This window comes from Lepisma saccharinum, chromosome 11 (assembly GCF_977018435.1).
Source record: "Lepisma saccharinum chromosome 11, izLepSacc3.1, whole genome shotgun sequence".
NCBI lineage: Eukaryota > Metazoa > Arthropoda > Insecta > Zygentoma > Lepismatidae > Lepisma > Lepisma saccharinum.
The window spans coordinates 84,031,704-84,053,652 of record NC_139239.1 but is presented as its reverse complement, the minus strand read 5'-3'; the positions used below and the strand labels follow the sequence as shown (position 1 = coordinate 84,053,652).

Sequence of the window (21,949 nt, the reverse complement as noted above, 5' to 3'; positions counted from 1 at the left end):
AGACTTTAAAAAAATGAAAGCAATATGAAAGCAGAAGAAATAAAAGGGAGAAACCAAAGATATTAACGCAGGAATGGAAGTACATCTGTTCTCGGTGAGGATAGGATTTCCGTTTGTTTAGACTGGCAGAAATATTCCTGGTCCCAAGTGCACGTTTGATATATGAGAATTTATTTTATTAAAAGTTTGGGTTTTAATAAACTTTTACACCTATGTAATTGGGGTGAACCAGTTTAGTTTGTTCGGGATATCTACGAGGAGAGTGCTGAAGATGAGTGCTATTTTTAACGCTCAAAATCTCAGAAATGTTTAATGCTTTTAGAGAGCCGAACATTTCTCCAAGCAGGGCAAGGGCGTACACACTATATATATACATATATATATATATATATATATTGGGGATGAGCCGATACTCTCACCGATAATGATGCTTGAAAATTATAATAATTTAAATCTGTTCAAAATATTGATCAATATTAGTGTGTAACTTCAATTGCATGCATCAATTTACTAGGAATTTTGATATAAAACATATAAGAATTTAAAAAATTAAAATACATGTTACGTAAGCACAAAATTAAGTTTTTCACCTCAAAATCGATGCAAAATAAAAATAAAGTTCGAATTTTACATAATTTTCAGGATAATGAGACTCCGCGAAAGTGTGGTGAAGAAATTTCGCGGACACCGTTAAATACCCTAATGCCGAAAAGTATGGGCTGGAATCTGTAAATAAATTCCAACCGATACTTTCCGATACCGATACATTGACATTGGTGTCGGCTCAGCCCTAATATATATATATATATATATATATATATATATATATATATATATATATACATACATGTAGGCAATTACAGGGAAAGTGGACAATTAATTACAATATAATTCTTGAAAGTCAGAGGAAAATTGAAATCATGTTGAGAGTCGTAAACTGCACGACTTACGTGTGTAATTTAATAAACAAACTTATGAGTTCAGCATGACATATAAAAATCAGGATTTTTGAAAATGAATTTCTGCACCAGGAAGCTCTGTCTATGAAGTGAATATATCAATATCAACTTGTTATGACTTTCAAAGTAAGAAAGGGTATCGATAACACAGGTGCAGTTAGTCCGTACTTTTTTTAAAACTCTACTGCAAACAATCAATTATGGTTAAGACGATCTGCCAAAACGAAAAGGTAATAACAGCTTCTTGGTGAATCAGCCCATGGCTCTGTGCCTCTTTCTGAAATTAAAGAGGAATGTTAAAGCGTCGGGAGCTTTTTGCTTCGCGCTCTCCTTCTGGAGTACAGCAACGCCTGAGAGACCGTTACTTCCATTTCTTGCTCGTTTCCAATCCATCCCAAGTCCATCCGAAGACTCCTCCACTTTTTCCATCAATCCACGAAGGCTGTCCTCTCCACCGACGACCATTGTTCGAAAGCAGGCCACTCTGCTTGTTAGCTGCCGCTGCTTCGTCCGAGAATGTAGTGCGTTCAGGAGACGGACACCTTAATGGCATTTTTTCTCCTCTCTCATGCCAACACGCGTCTCTTCAAACTGTGTAATTGAAGACATTATTAATTCAATTTCTGTCTCCTCGCTTCTAATTTACACCCGATTCAGGACGTGTTGCAAACTGAGCACGCCTAACGAGGAGACGATTAATTCTCGCACATTACATTTCCGATCTTTTAATTTGTGAGTGTCATCGAAAACCATAGCACCATTCCACAAATTCCCTTGCATCGTATTTCAAGAAGGTATTAAACTACTTGTCACACACAAAGAAAACGCATTCACATCTTGCCAAGCGCAAACTGACATTTGGGGTGTCCGCAGTGGATTAGTGGCAACGTCGTAGCCTTTTACTCAAGGGGTCCCGAGTTCGATACCGGAGGCCCATAGTGATTCGTATCCTACTTTAAACTGTAAGTCCAGTCCCGATTAGCCTACCTATGCATAAAATGGACTAGAACAACAATTAAAACTGAAGTTTTTACGTCAATTCATCTTAGCCAACAAATCCTGCTCATCGGGTACTCTTACACAAAATCATTTTTACAGTTTCATCATCGCCCAACACCTTCTACAGAACATAACCAAGTTTATAGACATATTCGCATGCAGTCTGCCTGATATCTATCATATTTTACTTCCAAATATTCATCTATGTGTTCTATTTTCAAAACTGTTATTGTTCTGTAATATAATGAACCTAATACTTTTTTCTTTGTTAAATCTCACATTTTCTTTCTTTTTCTTTTCTTTTTTTCAAAATGGCATTCACTATCTTTCACCGTTGCCTTTTTTTCTATTTCTCTCTGGCTTATAAATTCCTTTTCTTGTGGATTCCACCTACTTGTGCTTGAGGTTTCTATTAATTTATTGTCATGTATCCTTCTTGCTAGTAGATGGATTAAGTAAACTCTCTCAGGTACTGGTGTATTTAATTTTGATTTTACACGGGACGATGAGGACGATAAAAATTTTCTTTGCACATGATGATCTCTTATTGGGCCACAAAATGTCAAATGCAGTTCGTAAGAGGGAAATAAGAATTGTGAAACACATTGAAGTAAAACGTCTAGGGAGGAATAGTGGGAGACGGAATGAAACCACCAGAGGTGTGTCCAACAAAGAGAATCCAAAATCGATTAATGTTTGAAGAGGATGGTAGAGTTAAATAAAATCACTATTTGTCCCCTTCCAATTATATAATTATACATTGAAAATATCAGTAGTTCTTGAAATCCTTGAAACCATGAAGGTCGTTGACTTCATGAATCATAACAAACACCACCATACGTGCACATTCACATGCGTTCAGCCTGAGTGACTACGGATCTTTATTTCTGTAAAGAGGCTCGTTTCACCGTGACTTGACATATAATCCACGACGTCGGACGCGTCCAGCCATCTTAAAGGCGGAAAGCTATTGCCAATAGCAATCTCTACAAAGGCTCCTCAACAATCAGCGGCTGTGAACTATCTAAATTCGAATAACATCGCTTTGACCCCGGCTCCTTCCAGCGACGATCCGAGGGTGCTAATGGCTGAGAGCTTCTCTGGATCTCCTGTCCGCGGAGGTAGCCTCGAGGGATATAAACCATCAGGTACGGGCAGATCCAGTAGCTGCAACACTAGAAAAGAAGAAGAAGGAAAAAGGAATGGTGAAATTATCAAAACGTAAAAAACAAAAGTAAAGTAGCCAGGTCAAGACAGGACGCATGAAATAGCTGATTTGAAACGTAGAGAGAGAAAGAGAACAAAAAGAAGGGAGCAGAAGAACGAAGCAGCTTCTGGGCATTTCAAAAACGCAGCCACATTTTAAAGCAAAAGTCTCTTGTACGACCTTGCCCCGAAACACAGGGTCTGCTTCAACGGCCGATGTAGTTGTGATGTTGTGGTAAGTCCTGCGTTGTGTCAACGAGTAAGTGTTGCCAACTCTTGCCCGCAAAGTTCATAAAACCTATATACATGTTTATCATCACAAAATCTGACGAGCTCATTATATTGAGTTCACTATGAACAGAGACTACAATGAGGATTGCATCTGCATTTTTACATGCGAATCAAACCACGATTTCCCGCTAGAAGTCGAATTCACAAGTACAAAATAAAACAAAGATGTAGTCTTAGCAACGAACAATCATAGTAATGAATTGTGTCGAAGAAGACGAAAGAATAATGATAAAATTTACCAGGATCTCTTCATTCTTCCTCTTGCTACGTATATCAAAATAGGTATGCTTTGTAGAAAGGACGACAATAGTATGATGTATAGATCTGGGCCGAAACTTGAACAAATTGAAATCACTGCAGAAACGTCCTTGAGTGGTCGACTGCGAAAATGTCGTCACAGCTTGCTACACTGGAGGAGGCTGACGAGTCATTATTATTCCTCGTACGTCGCAAGTAATGCCACAAGAAGGGCAAGAGTAACAGGAACAAAAACGAAACCACGAGACTGATTGTGATTTAAATGGTCATTTGCCTTCGCAGTGTCCCATGTGAAGCGCAAACACAACCACATCCGAAGGCGATACTTAATGGTAATGAGTTGTGTATGATCCACCCAGGTGCCACTGGAACTACTTAACGAACCAAACTGTCCACTGTTTGCACAGCTTTTCAAAGCACGTGAAAATCAATTGGAATCAACAGTCCAAGAACGGCCACACGTGACAGCTTGAAGAACAAAGCAATCCTATGGCTCTATCTATCCAAACCGTTAATATGTTTGTAAACCAATTCCAGAAATCTTGAATGATGGATCTTATTTGTATTTAAAATATCCTCTTGTTTGTACACGCTGACTCGCCGAGCTACCGCGCCATGGAAAAAAGTGTTTCAACAGGAGAAAGTTACGAAGCGATTACGAATTTGATTAATTCTGTTACAACCCAAGGATTATTCAGGATGTGCAATCCAGTCCACTTGTCGTCCTTGATGCGTATATGGCTCTTGTCGGGCTTATGTCCACGCGTAGAGGAAGCGACGTCTGGGAATATTCCCATGCACTTCTGCGTCTGTGACATTCGCTGAGTAAGTGCTTGGTCTTCGCACTGCTAAAAGTTCTCTATTCCTACTGAAGTTATATAAGAGTTGAAAGTTGTATTATTTAGCTGGATAAGAGATGATAATTATCACTGGAGAATCACAAATTTGTATGTTTATAACATTTTAAGTGGAATGTTGAAATGAAGGATTAATCTCTATTCTAACTGGGGTGCCGTGGTCTGCACTTCATATCGTTCAATTATAATTATATGCTGCGATTAAATTTAGAGATGTCTTGTTTTACATTCATTGTTACTACTTACAACAGTGTCTTACATTAGCATTATTTGAACCACATGCACACTTTAGTTTAAATTAGATAATAATTTAGAGTTGTAGCTCTCTTGAGCGCCGTGGTAACTCCATATTCTTGGCCATACGAGTATATGTAGGCTGTTCGGAAAAAACACTTAAGTTTATAAATTGCTATTCTACAGCAGACAGTTATTCATGTTTATTATATTAATAGTAAACATTACAGACATGATAAAACTGTTGCATCATAATCACTGTTTAGAATCTTTACATATGCACAATATAAATTTATACTTATAATATTTTATTTAATTGGTTCAGTGTGACTTAAATGAAAAAATAGAAGATCGCCGTTTGTGACTTATGTGACTATCCGCGACAACCCTACAACAACCTTAAATATAATTGACTTTATCACTTGCTTATCTTACATATATTGATAAACAATATTGTATCGTCTCCCAAACTTGCCCTCTCACTTTGACTTCACACACTTATTTTGATTTAATAATTCAATGGCAAATTAAGCGCGTTATATATACAGGATGTACCAAAAGTCCCATTACCCCCTTTAAATTGCAGACAAATCTGCAAAATGTTATTTTAACGGCATGCGTATGAGAGAGAATACCTCAATGATGTGTTCAGAGACAAATGAATTGGACGAGGATTGCCAAATTTACCAGCACATCTGAAATGGCCACCCCGAAATCCAGATTTGACATCTTGTGATAATGTGCTTTGGGGCACATCAAACAGAAATCGCCCAAAATCATTATCAGACAACTGAGGAACTTCAAGAAGCTGTTCGCAGTGTGTTTGCTTCCCTCACGCCAGCCATGTTACGGAGGATTTCACATCGCACCTGGGGGCGAATAATACTGCGCCATGAAAATGGGGGTGTGCACACAGATCCTTTGGAGTAAATGGTGGTCATTTGTCTGATTTAATGGTATACCATCCTCTCATCATACGCATGCTGTTAAAATAACATTTTGCAGGTTTGTCTGTAATTCAAAGGGGGTTAATGGGACTTTATGAACACCCTATATAATTATGATCTACGTATTTGTTGCTTTATATCTTTTAGTTTCAAATACAATCACGATAATTTATTTTTTTAAATGCCTCGATTTCTACTGTTTTAATGTTAGCAATAATATTTTGCACATGTGCAAAGAAACAAGCAAACTAAAGTTTTCAAGTTTTTACATCCACATTATATAAAATTTTTTGCCAGAAAAACGTTTGTATACAAGGGCATTTACTTCCTTTGTTTTTCCTACTGGACTTTCCGAGTGCTTGAAAAATCCTACAGGACACGTTTTTCGCTTTACCCGTGGGACAGAAAGGTTTAAGAACGTTTTCCCACAATTACTTCGCGTGATTTGCATACGGAGCTTAAACAAAATATGTAACTTAACGCAGAAGGTGAAAGTTCCCGTACGTTGCTTCTGTTGCCTCCCCCGCAATGGCCTTTACAACAATGAAGTTACCTATATTTTCCTCCGGCACGATTGTCTCCTTCCTACAGGGAACGAGTTGGGATTGAAATTCAGCTGAAATAAAAACCGAGGCGCATGTGAGGACGCAGGCACAGAGAAGGAAAAGTGAATGTGAACAAGGAAGGGACTTTGTCGACAAACGAAAGACTGAAGTCTTACAGGCCAGGTGAAAGGTTGATGGTGCTGTGTTACAATGGAACTTTTAAACCACAATCGTGTGGTATAATGTATTTATAAGATAAAACATAAAACAGATCATAACTAATTGCTGTAAAATAAGCACAGCACTTGGGAAACCCTGTAAGTGTTAAACTGACTCTATTTTCAAAACTGAGAAAAGGTTTGATTCATATTCAATTTATGCTCGGGACAGTTTAAAGTGAGATTCGAACCACTGTACAGGGTTTCTCCACCGGTGATCGAACCCGGGACCCTTTGATTACAGGTCATCATTGTCACCACGCCATCGGGGACTATTGGAAAAATACGTACGAGTATATATTAGGCAAACATTCATTGATTTCCCAAAAATAAAGAGAGAAAACAGGTGCTCTTGTAGAAAACTAGAAAAAGTGCTCGACTTTGATTTTTCCAAAGTGCGCCATGTCTGAACTGGTCTATTGCGACCCCCATATGATCATTATGTAAACTATGTAGGGAGACTACATATAGATAAAAGAGACAATTCATCAGATCCTGCCTCATTTGATTCATTAATTTCCTCTTCAGTATTGTCAACTTTGAAATGTAGATTTCTTTGCTCTATGAACCATGCATATACCTGGACGCCAAAATTTGAATCCATCAACTTTCTTTGGCCTTCGGGCTCCGTTAAGAAAAATTGTTGGGTTCAGAGATGGTTCAGACTATTTTAGAGTCCTTGATCACAGCAAGTTTTGGTTTCCCCTTTCCATAGTGGCAGCTCTCAAGAGTATTATATAAATGGTAAATAAAAGGTTGCGCTTTCGGCATTATATTCCCATGGTTCAGAAAATACAAACGTTTAGTAGCGATCTTGAACAAAAAATATTAAATTACATTTTATTAATTATATCAAATATTTATTTTTATTTATTTAATTTTATGTATTATTTTGTCTAATGTACAGTTTTAATTTTGCAAGTCGATGTGTATATATATTGTAAATACACGCACGCGTGCGAGGTCACACATATTTTATTACATAAGTGATCCTGAATTTTATTTCCGGTAGAGACACAGTGCACAATTTTTTTAATTCCACACTGTAGATCCAGTTACGAAACAGTCGTAATGCGATATCATTTCTTGCACATTCTTTTTCTTGCTAGAAAACCAATTAATAACGGGAGAAGTTATATTATTAATATATAGATACTATCCCCTGTATATTGTTTCCCTCTACACACAAATATAGCTGCTGAACTATTTTTTCCACAATAAGTAAGGGATAAAATGTCTACTGGAAATGAAGTACAGGATTTAAAATAGCAGCAAATATTATATGAATGGTGCTTTTCTTCTAAGGAAGAGAATATTAATTAAATATTATTTAGTTTTACAAGTACGTACCTTTCCGGAAGATGGCTAACCATGGAAAAAATATTCTAGTGAACTCATATTGAGGCCACTCGAAGAAACCCATATTTCATCCCCGTGTAATGATGGTCTCTTATTCAGGGCTTCAATGAATGAACGAATCAAAGTGTTCTGGAAAAAAAAATAATCGTGCTGATAACATTCTTGGAAGAATTGCTGTTGGAAGGACGGTGTTAATTAAGATTTATTATGCGGAAGGCAGCGCACCTGAAGCAGAAATCTGTGTAATGGCGGCTATATCATTCAATCAAACACACGACACCAAATTAGAGACCTGGGATTAATGAATCGTCATCCCTCCATTTACGACTCTCAATTTACGTTTTTTTGTTTCTTTTTTTTAGTATTTTTCCGAAATTAATATGTTTTCCGTCTTCCGTTGGCTACGAAATAGAATGAATAAACAAAATGAAAAAAGTAATCTGAGCATCTACCTTTCTTCCTTTTCTTTCGTTCTCCTCTTCTGCGTCTCGCTCCCGTTATTTTCTTGTTTAGCCGGAAGTGGCTGCACTCATTGCGCACGGCGTAGTTAGCGTTGTTTTAATTGCTGGCACCAACTGATCTCTCGAGTGTCACAAATTGGACAGGCGTGTGTGTGGAAGCCAAGCGTGGTGAAGCGTTTTAGGGACGTTTGTCTGCACGCCATTTTAAGACCCGGCATTCTCCTGTCTTAATGTCTGTCTTCCTCCGCCATCGTAATTAACCATTCCACAACGGAGCTTTGTGTTCGGGGAGCTATCAGCAAAGCGAAAGCATGTGTACTTCTGGTGAATATGTGATCGTGTATATGCATGCTTGCGCACCCACTTCAAGGCAAATTAAATGCGTTGATAACAACCCGCATACGTCCTCAAAAGGTTGCGCAGCATCTATCTTTCGGAAACACCAAGTGTCAAGATAGCAGCAATTACGTACATGCAAACATCACAAACAGAGATTGGGAAATACTATTTTATTAAGATCCTTTGAACTATTTCTCCTCTTTAACTCTAATATTATTTAAGAAAAGAGAAGTTGGATTAGCAGAAAGTGGTAAATATAACGCTGACGTTCTCAAAGAGGAACCTTAATCTACATCCCTGACAAGAGTCCTAGAAAAGCCAATAACTTCATCTTTAACACAAACTACAGACGGAGAGTTTATAGATGCAATCTTGCCATGGTACTTATCTGTTCCCTAATCTAAAAAGAAAAACATAGCAATTAAATTTGCACCATCATCGCCCTGATAACTAATCGAATTTGTTTTCTCAATGCGGTTCTCTGTGTACAGCCATGAAAAAATACTTCCCCAATAGAGCCTTAATATCAGTAGTCTTATGGGGGGGGGGGAAGTATTTATTTCCACGACTGTACAATCTGTACGAATGTCTTTACTTCTAAACTCATCTCCATACTCGTTTAACTGTGCTAGCAAATTGAAATTAAAATCTAAACTACCTTCATACTTTTTTCGATCACCAATATAGGAACACTGACGGAAGAAAGATGAAGTTTGCCTTGAAGTTCACCTACTACAGTCATCTTCAAATCCAAAGATTGCATAAAAGGTTCCACATGTAGAATGTAGGAGCAAAGTTTTCCTCCCATTAGGATTTATAAATATTTACCTTTTTTATTTTTGATCGCTTATGTGACGGATTGCGCTGAGGCTTGACTCACGATCTCGTCCAGGTGAAAGTTCTGTCTGTTGTTTCTTGTGAGTGCCCTTTCATCAATTGCATATACTTACCATTCATCCTCTTCATCGAGATAAGCCAAAAGCTGTAGAAAATCGACGCTAAATAAGAACAATGCCGAAAGTACAATATCTATGAACATTTATTAATATATGAACAAACATTTTTAATAATATACGTTTGATATTGGAAGTTACGAAACTTAATGCCATGGAAGTTGGATTTGATAGGAAGATGCTGTGATGAAAATGAAATGTTAGGATGTGATGAACGCGTAAAAATGTCTTTATATTGGAATGATGTAAAGACATTACATTATTGTTTTTATGTTATTGTAATATGATAATAACTACAGTTATTATTTTTTTGTACGGGAGAATAACTACAGTGGTACATGCTGACACTGGTCTCCATCCCCAATCTAATCTTGAGCCCCTTGATGTGTATACTATCATTTACACTAAGCATTTGAGGGATTTAGTGTGAGGAAAGATGCTTAATTAAGAACTTTCCCGCACATAATATTTGAAGTGATACTAGATCTATTGATGACGTAAACTCAGTGGGTCGATGCTTTAGAAAAATGTTTTTGTTTGCAGATTTCTTACATGAACTTTAGTCCATAATTTAACCAATACACTTTCTATTCCTATTTGATATCCTATTGTATCACATTGCAGGATGGTGTAATAAACCGTGAAAGAAAGAAAAATAATTTCTGTGGATCTGTGAACAAAGAACTGAGGAAAAGACTACGTAAATGCTTTGAATGGAGTGTAGCTCTGTATATAGTGCGGAAACGTGGACACAGAACAAGTGAGAAAAAGAGACTGAAAGCTCTGGAAATGTGGGTATGGAGACGAATGGAACGGGTAAAATGGACAGGAAACATGAGAAATGAAAAGATGGCAGAAATATTTTGGGAAAAGAGATCAATGCAGATTATACGGTTAATAATTATAATAATAAATATATGGGTAAGGCATAAAAGAAGTCGATCATTCTTGGAAAGATGGATAATGTAGTACCTAGAGCATTCATCTTTGGACATTTAAACATTTCTCTTTCCAACTTCGCATTCCTGCTTTGTTTTTCTGTAATCCCCGCTCTGTACCTAATCACGTTCCCCGTTCCAGCGTCAAAGATGGTGCAGCAAGTCTTCCGCACCTGCTGAGCCAGTGTGCTTAGGGAGCCGGTGGGAGGCATTTTGTCCAACCTGTTGCACGAAGCTTTACAACCATCCCCGCTGTCTGCAACCTCCACGGCTTAACACCTTCCGGCAATTCCCATAACGTCACACTCCTGATATTGTCACCGTCACATGATCCAACAACATTTGAAAACAAGAGAAGGAACGGAAGTGGGCAAGGCTTTTTTTATTCCTCCCACTCCTTCTTCTCCCTCTCTGCATTTACCTTTTTCTTTTACCCCTCCTCTTCCTTCTGTGTACTCCCCTTAACAGCAACCTCGTGTTCCCATCGCAGCTACCCGCCGAGACCATACATAGCAGGAGGTGCGTCATTATGGCACTGGAAGGCCAGGAAACAGCAGATTACACAATGATGGGGAGCTGTGGGAGAATTGAAAAGTCATAAGTAAGAAAAATGCGTTATTATAGTGACAGATAATCGCCGTGGACAGATGAGAAGAAAAAAAACTTGTGGCTCTTCTGCCTGAAGAAGAAGAAGAAGTCAAAGAAAAAGGAAACAGTGGACACATACGTCTTCAACATCACCACTCCTCCTTACGATGAAGTGATTCCGTGTAGTCTTTATTTTTTTTCCCTTGAAGGTTTTAAAGTATTCACGCTGTATTGTTTCACTGCGTCCTGGAGACGGGAAAGATTTCTGTGAAACCTAATACCATGGGAAGTGTTTGCGGTAAGAAGTTTGGGTCTTCTTATCCAGCTATCAATAGCTGTACTTTATTCCCCTTTTGACCATATGAAAAATCGTGTCAATGAAGATTCTTGGCACGTATGGTCTGCGAACAAGGAAATGACGACCTATACAGCGGGATATATTATCAATTACCATTACCTGGAGCCACAGAATGCGAATTTCAAACAGGTGGGTTTAACCTCTGCACTTTTCAGTGAAGACCCGTAAAGAGACTCGACCGGCCTAACTTACCCAACCAGATAAATTTTAATCCCAAAAATTCGCTTTGAAACACGTTTGTAAACTGTTTGCCATTATTTTGTTTCCATTGGTTATTTCAATTCCCTTCCATCGAAGAGTAGAAAAAATGCTAGAACATTTACTTAATATTATTTACATTTCTGTGTCCGAAAGCGTTAAACGGTTGACTTTCGATCTCGCTCCCCGAGTTCTCGGGTTCAAGTCCCGACCTGACGGTGCATGTTCTTCGTAGGTGTCCCTTCACTAACTTCATCTAATCATCGTCGTCGAGATTAGACAAAAGTTGCTGAAATGCGACATCAAGTAAAAATTAAAAATATGTGCACCATAGCACACGATAAAAAGTACAAAACTTAGGAAGAAGTCGGGAAGATTAAATAAGAAATGCAAAAATGCGTTACGGTCAAAGGAATATGGTATCAGCTACGGGCTACGTTCAAATTATGAGTAAAGCATTGATTTTGGGAGGCTATGATATTTTCAATTTCTTCAGTATAATCGTTCGACTAACCTTGAGAATTTGGAAAGAAGTACCGGTACATAAATAACAATAATAAGCAAGAAATAAAATTTAAGGTTTCCCGAGCTCTAGCGCTATTCGACTTGAACGAAGCTAAGAACATTTTCTTTCGTCTCACATTAAGTTCACCAATGGAAAGTAAGATTTGGTATTTATTAACTGTGCTGTGGTTATTATTAACACAATATTTATTTTTGTTACTTAGTTAATGCATTAATTATAACCATTATAAAATTTATTAAAATGTCTCTGTTGTTGCGAAACTTTCTTGTAAATCCTTGTATATATTTTTTTTAAAATTAACGTTTGGTCATTTGTACCGATAACATTTGATGTCATGAACTGTACTCGAGCTGTTATAAGAGTGAGTCAAGTATGGAATATCTATGGTGTAGATCCTAAAGACAAAACAAGAAATGCATGTCCGTTTTAACTATGTAATTTGAATCAAGTTAATATTTAATTTGCAAATTTTGCTCAATTCGTTCCGGAAGAATTTTCATCTCCTGACTTTCTTATGTCACATTCTAATACAACTCGTGAACTTGCCGTCAGAATCGGTTAAGCAAGTTCTGACTCACAGAGTCATAACGAATATGCTTAACTATTAACTGTTAATTTCGCGCACTTATAGTCAATCAACACTTGAGGTGTATTCTCCAACAAGTCTTCTCAATAACAAGTTACTCCGAAGTTGGCTGAAAGAAACCTCTGTTCTTCCGGTCACTTGTATCTCGTGTTTGTTGTTATTCGTTTAACTACCCACGATCGCTGCTAAAAGGTTCCGTAATGTAATGTATCAAAACAAAATCCAAGCCTCTTCATTCATGCCCTCGTACTTTCACATGCCATCGAAGATGTTTCTGATCCAAAAGCATCCCAGAGTTCTTTTTCTAATTGTAAACACACGCAAATATTCTTAGAAGGGACCTACACCCTATATGTTTGCATAGGTGGCTACTTGTCCAATCAGCTGGCATGGGGAACATTGAACTGCTCTTCGTACACCTGCAGCTGCAACCTGCTTTCTCTCAGTATAGACATGTCTCAAATTTAATACGCCAAGAGACGTCAGAAGCAGAAGGTATGTTTTCGCAGGTCACGAAGAAACTTAATATCTCAATACGAGATTCCCCGTCCAGCACACAATTCTTCTAGGTCGAAGGTAGAGACAAGTAATTTCCGAATGAAAATTACATCATATCTTAATAAGCCCCAACACATAAGTCTCTGTCAAGCCACAGGCGAAGATAATAAACTTGGGTGAAGAAATGGATGTTCAGGTGAGGACTTACAAACAAACGACCAAAAAGGAAAAATACAAGAGCCTTTCCCAACTTAGAGTTTTCCGTGGCTTGACAAGACAAGTAGGGAACTTCCTGCCTCAGCTTTCTTCTTGCCTGCAGAAGGCCACGGTGGAAATGTAGACAGGCCGAAGATTTGTGTAATCTTCCTGGGCTGCTCTGCTGTTTGTAAACCTCAATTCTCTGCCAAACAAAGAATTCCGTTCCTCAACTGCGTAATATTTTATTTCGCTTTCTTTGTTTCTTATTTTCCTTCGTCGACACTAACCTCTACCATTTCTCAATTATACATCTTGAGACACGTTTGATGCTGGTGATGTGCTAATTACGCTTGCAAATTAGTAACTGAAAAATGGTTTCATATACAGTTTAGTGGCATAATTGTGAGTTAATTATATAGGCTACACTGAGAATAGGGATAATAGCCTTGTTTATTTGCGGTAATAGGAACACACAATGGTAAAGAAGAAATTATCTAATCCCTCCGCGCATTTCGATAAAGGTGCTTGCTACCTTATGTTCTAGAGATCTCTCTATCGAAATAGTTAAGTCAAAATAGATGTAGCTAGGTGTTCTCGTTGTGATCACTAAACCTTATTTTTATTTGTATATTCTTATAAGCATGTAAACTGGAATATACGTTAATTCATTGACTTCTATCACACACCACACTACGACGTTAAACTAAAAACGAACGAGTTCTTTGCGTTTATTGAGGTCATAGTAATTCTGGAAGTTCTGGAGCTTGCGCCAAGATCGAGAATGCATGGAGGCTTTATTCCTGCTTGCCGCATCTTCAACAGGTTAACACAGAGGAACCTTCCTTTTCTTCGCACCCCGCACGATTATTCCTGATATATATGTTTTGTCGATCGTAATGATCATTCAGATGTTATTAACTTGAAACTTCATGTACAACTCCCGTGAGTCGTCAATTACTGCACATGTAATAACCAGAAATAATGCCTTATTAAATACAAATAACAGAGACATTCTGAATTAAACGACAAGCAATAAACTGTTGTTGTTTCCCACCGGTCGAGGACCGCGTTAGTATTCCGCTCAGGCAGGCGCTTAGCATTGTCCTCCGAGAACCCTTGGGCTGCTTTTGATGAAGTGTTTTGATGTGGCGTTGCTGACAACGGTGATGACCGTGATATTAGTCACCGTGTGATTCCACGTCCGGACTGACAAAACACTGCAGCTAGTTTACTACCGCTTTCTTCAACTATTAAAATACCAAGACGTGTGTGCATGTACTTGCACACCTGAAAATTCCTTCACAACTTGTGCATACACTAATGCGTTGGCTGCCATGTGATATTCGGAGAAAGATTTATTGTTGTTCATTGTAACGGAAAGAATAATGAAGTTGGAGGGGCGAAAGGGGGAGTTCGGTTTCGTGCCAATGCAATAACCATTTCAATAAGTTGTAAGTTGGTTGGAATCGTCCGCATGCCACTTCTGGATGGCTCCTAATCACGGTCCTCCTCCACGAGGCTTGGAGTTGAGATGACCGCCAGGCACGGAGGAACGCTATTCCGCATAGCCTTGGACCATCCATTTGCAAACAAGTGCAAGTTGCAAGATTCGTTACCCTGCCACGCTGCAATCGCGTAACGATGTCTTAAGAGAAACAGAAGACAAATGTGTGAAGCTAATACGTTTACCACAATTAATCATTTAAGCACTATGATTATAATTTATATTTTTTATTCCTCTTTCAGTTACTATCCATCCATTTTAAGCAAACTGCATACATTGGTGCCCTTTTGTCTGCCAACAGTGAACTGTAGATATTAGAGGAAATGCTAAAACAGGAATAAAATTGTAATTAGACGGCACAGAACCAGCATACGAATATAAATTTAGTAAAGCGCTGCCATCTTTGTTGAGCTGCCACTCCATTGTCCACACGAGTCATCGCGTTGTTTGTCGTTAACGTTATTTCCGTTTCGATCATTTCAGAGGAATGATGAACTAGTGGAATAGATAATCGTGCAAACTCATGACTGTCCTTATATGCCAAGTCAGTATTTGAACGTAGGACCTCTGGAATTACTGCCAGATGACGCAGAGGCCTGCTTGTTTACTATAAAAATTGTAAAAGTTTCATACAAAAAGTGGCTAAGAGGACAGCCTAATGCTAGATATGATGCGAGTGTTTGTTTCTGAGAATCAAGAATCGACAATGCAATGTACATACCTGCTCGAGTCCAGGACACCGTGATGACGTTAACCAATGCTGAATAAATATCATCATACAATCAAATTTATTTAATTATAATTATTAATGTCACACAGTAGAAATTTATAAGAAATTAGACAGCAATTCATTCATACGAAAAGCCTACATATATGTTCCTTTTTGTGGTAACAGGACATGGTTTTTCATACTGAGTTGGACACACTGATTGACTATCCCCGAACGTCAGATGGTAGGCGCGTGAATCCATCCCCTCTTTTCTCCCTTTACAGAACCGTTTCTTCTGGCAGAGGGTCATGCGGAAATGTCAACACGACAGGCAATAGGAAACAAAATACCCTTCGTACTGTTTTACCAACAATTTCAATTATTTATTTATTTCAAATATTATATTTCTGAAAGTTTTGATACATTCTCCAAGCTCGAAGGTAATTGATTTTTATTATAGCTGACTATCGAGTTTCTTTATAAGTGTTTCATTTTCCGGTCGCTAACCGTGCACCTTTACATTTATATAATAAAGTTCTTGGTATTAAGAGAGATTTTCAACGACCTCAAATGAAATAAATTTTGAAACTATTGACAGGTGATCCGAAGAAAACGTCTGGGAAAAAATCTGATGGAAGGAAAATAAATCTTAAAAAATATGAATTTTGGAGAAAGTCTTATAGTTCCATGTATATTCTACAACGAAACATAATAGCACTATAACACTATAATACACTATAAGAAGTAACAGTTCATTCTGAAAAGTAACATACAAAGTATATTTAAAGAAGTAAGAACGCTTTATATTTTACAAGGAGCATCCTGGACAAAAACACAATTAATGCAAAGTGAAGTAGTACAGTGGGATCCACTAGTATTATCTTGCAAATTGTCCATCACCATGTTCGTGCACTTTATTTGACCCAATAAGAGCTTCAAGAATTAAAAGAAAACTCAAAACAAGCTGTTGACAATTTCTGTACCAGCATACATAAAAATCCATCGCTCAAAAACGCATACTGTGTAAGAGAATAATCAATGAAAATAGTCATGGACAATTTGCAGGGTAATACTAATGGATCCCACTGTACAACGAACACTAAATATACATTTTTAAAAAAAATTGCCTTTTATGTCCCATTGGAGGGACACTAACGTATCACCGGTATCCTAGAATTATCTAATCCAATAGTCAGCTGCTAATCTCGAAAAGGTTCTCATGAGTACTAGTTTTTCACAAAATCCGTCATAATTTTTACTTTTAGCTTTGGGAATCAGGTAATAGGAATATACTCCTAATAACAATTTTAATTTGCTCGCAAGTAATACACTCACATTCATATATTTGTAGTACATAAAGATAACGTCTGGATCCGTATATAGGTGCGCAATATAAAGTAAGCGGAGTTATTTTCTTAAGATAGTACATATAGTGCTACAAGTGCATAAGTGTAGGAAGGAATTTTTTCTATTGATAAAAATATTAGAAGTGAGGTAAATACACATATAACCATACATGTATGTAGTGCAAAAATATTATAAGCGAGACTTCAGAGTTCGTTGTTAAAGTGAGAAGCCAGATGATGGTATGCTGTTTTACACACAGTTTGCGTGATGCCACACATACATGCTGCCAAGCCACCAACTGCGAAACAGCAATTCCAGAAACATGAACGGAATTGCTGCGGTTTACGATCGGAATTGGTCGAAATTAAGCATCAGTTTGGAGTACTTAGAGAACGCGTTTTGCGATGCAAGTTAACTCCCAGCATAATAACTGCCCGAGGACGGTAATAGAAAAATCTTCCTTTGAAGACCAGGTATAATGTTCGCAAATATTTATTCATTGCACACAGGCCTGCCTCTTGTTTTCTCGTGGCGATCAGTTCGGACCTTGCTCCTTCGAAAGTCTTTTATTAACACCAGGAGATAGACAATGCCTCACTGCGGCCGAGCGTTCCAATATCTGTGAGTTCCGATGCAATTCCGATGCCCCTGATTCTTAAACCAAGAGGGTTACACGAAAGGTCTTCGAGACAAAGAACGTCCTTTTAAAGGCAAATACCTGTAATGTCGGCTGGCCAATGGCTTTCCGTTTTTGTAAACAACATGGTAAATTCCACGTTTAATCCCATCAGCACTTTTGGATCACCGGTGGGAGTTCCCTCAGTAATTGCCCTCCGTTTGTAGCCTCTTATTTGGCACGAGTTATTGCCTGCGTTGCAAGACAAAGCATCTTCTTGTACTCAATGTAATATGCATGCTTAGCAATGCTAAATAGCTATCATCACCACTTATGCGTAGTGTCTGCATCCTCAAACCAATGTTCTTGCCAGTACCCTTTTTAACTGGTCGAGATCTCTTAAAAGATCCACAAGGAACTCCTTCCCCCCCCCCCCCTTCCTTCTTACGTACGTGCTCGTGCAAGAATGCCCCCACGTATCGAGCTGATTTCGAATCGTGATCTTGGGAACCGAATGTGAGAATGCTAGAAAGAGTCATCAAGCGAAAGAGAAGCCAAAGACAAACTGCATTTCTCTGAGACAATTGGACCCCCTGCCGGGAGCCTGATTCAGCAGTTTCCTTTGTGTTCATAATTACCGACAGATACAGTGGCCGCTAGCTTTATACAATGACCTGTATGTATCAAAGAACAATACTACCCTTGAAATTTAAGACACAATCTAATATATGTTTATTTCTTCATGAGGCAGTTTAGTATATCATTTTATGATACGCTAGTTTGATTTCACATCCAAAATAGTTTCTGTAAATTTAATATAAAACTGTCAAATGTCTGATCATCGATGAGATATTTAGGAGAAAGATAAAGATCGAGAGGACAAAAAAGTATTGTGCCTGCAAATGGAAAATGCAGATTACCTGAAAATTCAAATGTGCAATCTAATTAAAAAAATATACATGCCCATCCTCACCGAAATTAATTATTCTTTATTAGGCTTGTGAGAAATCAGTTTTTGTTGTTTCACTATTAGCTTTAAATCAACCCAAATTAAACTACAGGCATTGATGGATTTAACGGGAGGGGCACGGTACACGTGCTCCTCCCAAAAAGAATGACCTAATATAGAAAAATGATGATATATCCCAACACAAAAAGTAATCGATCAACTCAAGATAGAATTTTTCAACAGCTTTCTCAGGTAATATCATTTTTCAAATAATCAAAGAATAAAGAAAGTTTGCACAAATAAGGAAATCAAAACTGAATTTGCTGGACACTGGCAATTGAATCCAGGACTTTTTTCATTACAAAGCAATTACGTTAACATTACGCGCCTGTGGAGACCCTAAATAAATAAAGTATGGGAAAGATAACGCGTAAATTTACATTAACAGAGTCAAAGCAGAAGTATTTTAGGTCAAGTCTTTACGATGTTGGTTCACCCCCAGAAAGTTAATTCTGAATTGTCATTCTTTCATTCTTTGGTCATTGGTAATACATGTATTGTAGGACTGGTTACGTCATAAAAACTGCTAACGCTGTCGCCTTGTAATCAAAGGCTTGATTTCCAGTGAAGGAGTGGATTGTATCCTATTTTAAACCGTAAGTCCGTTTTCGATTAGGTTATTTGATCACGAAGTGGATCCAAAACAAGCTTTTCCAATTCTTTTCGCTGAAAAATCTCACCATAACTAAATAGTTCATGTCTGTATTTAATATACATAGAATCTAGATTACTTTTCCAATTTTACATCCCATAATATGCTTATACGTGTTATGTTTATGCATATTCTGTGCCCCTCCCAGAAAAAAATCTGAATCCGTCTATAACTCCAGGTATACAGTATTTCATTTCCTGTAAGTGTGTAACCGATAAGCAAGCAAATACTAACCATGCGGTTATTTATGTTTCGTTTGGTTTTTTTGTAGAGCAACGGTTGCGTTCCTTGCTCTTTGAAAACCCTGTAATTTAAAACTTATTGCATTTTCGAGGATCAGAATCTCTTATCATTATAACTAAATAAATATTTTTACCCATAAAGTCGGCTTGCTTATTTCTTAAATCTGTTTAAGTGTTCAATGAACAGAATCCAAATACGAAACTTTGTCGTTGTGAAATAATATTCAAAGCTTGTTTCAAAGATTTTTAGTGTTAGCCTGTTCTTCAGACTAAAGAATAAAAATCTGATAAATTTTTATTATAAGCCCCCCGAATATTATATGCGCCAGATCCCGCACGCACCTAGGATCGGAGAAAATATTTCCGACGATGGGTCCTCCTTTGATGTTTGAGCCGTCCATAGGTCCTCATTCCATGCGAGTTTCCGGCGTGAAAGTTGTTCTCGAAACCCACGAATTCTCGGCTGCCGCAGAAACGGCTCTCTTGGGCGTGGACGGAATCACCCAGCAGGACCCCGCGGAAGGTGGCCGCGCTATTTGGATACACGCCATCACATCTCCCGTGCCGGAACCTGCAACTTTGCCCTTTCCTTTCCTCTCCCTCCATCTTCTGATCGAACTCGCATCATGACCTCACCTCCACTCCGTCCACTCCGTTCCTCTTCCACCTCAACGCCGGACAAGTCTGGTTTCGCGTTGGGTGTGTCTTGGCCGTTCAGCTCGGGCCCCTCGCGAGGAGGTATCAAAATTGGACGTAAAATTACAGGTAGTAGTTTGTTTATGCGGATATTATTATCTCCTGGGTGGTACTGTAAACAGACGCATGTAATTTATACAACCTGGGGCCATAACGGACATTTCAGTAAAAAAGGTTATGCAAAATAGGCAGCATCCAATAAACAATGCATCGGACGTTGTAACTTGAGATGCATCGTCTTTAAGGACCAAATTGCCTATTCATTTAAACAATGTGAGGAGTCTTACGGGCAGTTTTACGTTGTACACAACCCACTTTTTAAAGATCTTAAGTGAAAACATTCGAATACAATCTTGGTTGTTGGCATGACTGGGTATTAATCGTGACTGAGGTTGATTGAAGAAAGGAGAGTTCTGCCTTCTGGTGACGTCATAACCTTCGCCTGAAATACCAAACCTCCTTGCCGTCTGGGCATGAAGAAATAATATTTTGGCTTATAAATTTCAAACAAATTCATGAATGAATCCATCAGACGTGTGCTGGAGCTGTATGAATGTGGTAGAGGTTTCTTCCGAAACGATCACAGCCTCCAAAGTCACCTGAATATGTCGTTTACGAATTGGAACAGACAGAGAAGCAAAAATCTAAAGAACATAGCAAGGAACATTTGCATTGATGAATGTCTGGAAGAGTAACATAGACAGATGCCAGTACAGTATAGTAAAACATATCGTATGAGATACCAATGACCAATGGCTCTTTTCTTAACGATGCATTAATATACAATATTGTTTCTTAATTTAATTAATTGTTTTAAATGTTGAAATTATCTATACTCTGACCCGGCTCTGTCTGTAGCAAGGGAAAGAAAACAAGTCTTTGCGCAAGTAGTGACGCAGACGTCTCCACCAATGAACGCGTGGGGAGAACGGGATTGCGTGGAGGGGGAAGCGACTGCAGTTGCCAGTCTTCGCAGCAGCGCGTTTTGCTTCGCTCTGCCCACTTGATTCCCTCCCTTGTCTGCCGTTATGCCCAGCCTGGGTCCACAGGTAGCCGGTACAGAGTATATGTTCTACTCGTACAAACAGGCACGGATTTGATTACAGATTGATCTCAATCTCAAAAGCAATTGAAAAAGCAAGATTTTGTCGATCTAAATATTTTGAAGATCTTTGATGTAGGGATTTTAGTAATTAAATATGCTATTATTTTTTCCTTATTGCAATATTAGAATGGCTTTTATATTCCAATATAAATAAATGAAATAAATACCAATATTTGCATTGCCATTCCAAGTTTTGATTATTTGGCTCCACTATAGCCAGCCGTCTACTACAATCAAGAAGTTCAAATTTGGTTTCCAAATCAGGGCTCGCGTACAATTACAGATCCGATTTCGATTAGTCTCAACCATAATTTGCAATCTGATAGGAGCTGATTTGTTTCTTATTCAACCACACCTCCAATTCATTCATCATTTATCCGTCTACCCAAGTATGTCGGTTTGTCTGCTAATAAATTACTGATTAACTATCCTCCCTTTCCCTCTCTCCTCTCCCTTCCCTTCACCATATCTCTTTCTCTCTCTCTCTCTCTCTCTCTCTCTCTCTCTCTCTCTCTCTCTCTCTTTCTACTGTGTGTGTAGACAACTTGCATTA

At 38.2% G+C, this 21,949-nt stretch overlaps 1 protein-coding gene across 7 annotated transcripts in view; it reads left to right on the top strand.

The window, feature by feature from the left end:
• Positions 1-21,949, top strand: part of LOC145994950 (paired box protein Pax-5-like) — a 288,640-nt gene that overhangs the window by 17,263 nt on the left and 249,428 nt on the right. The window lies entirely within an intron of this gene.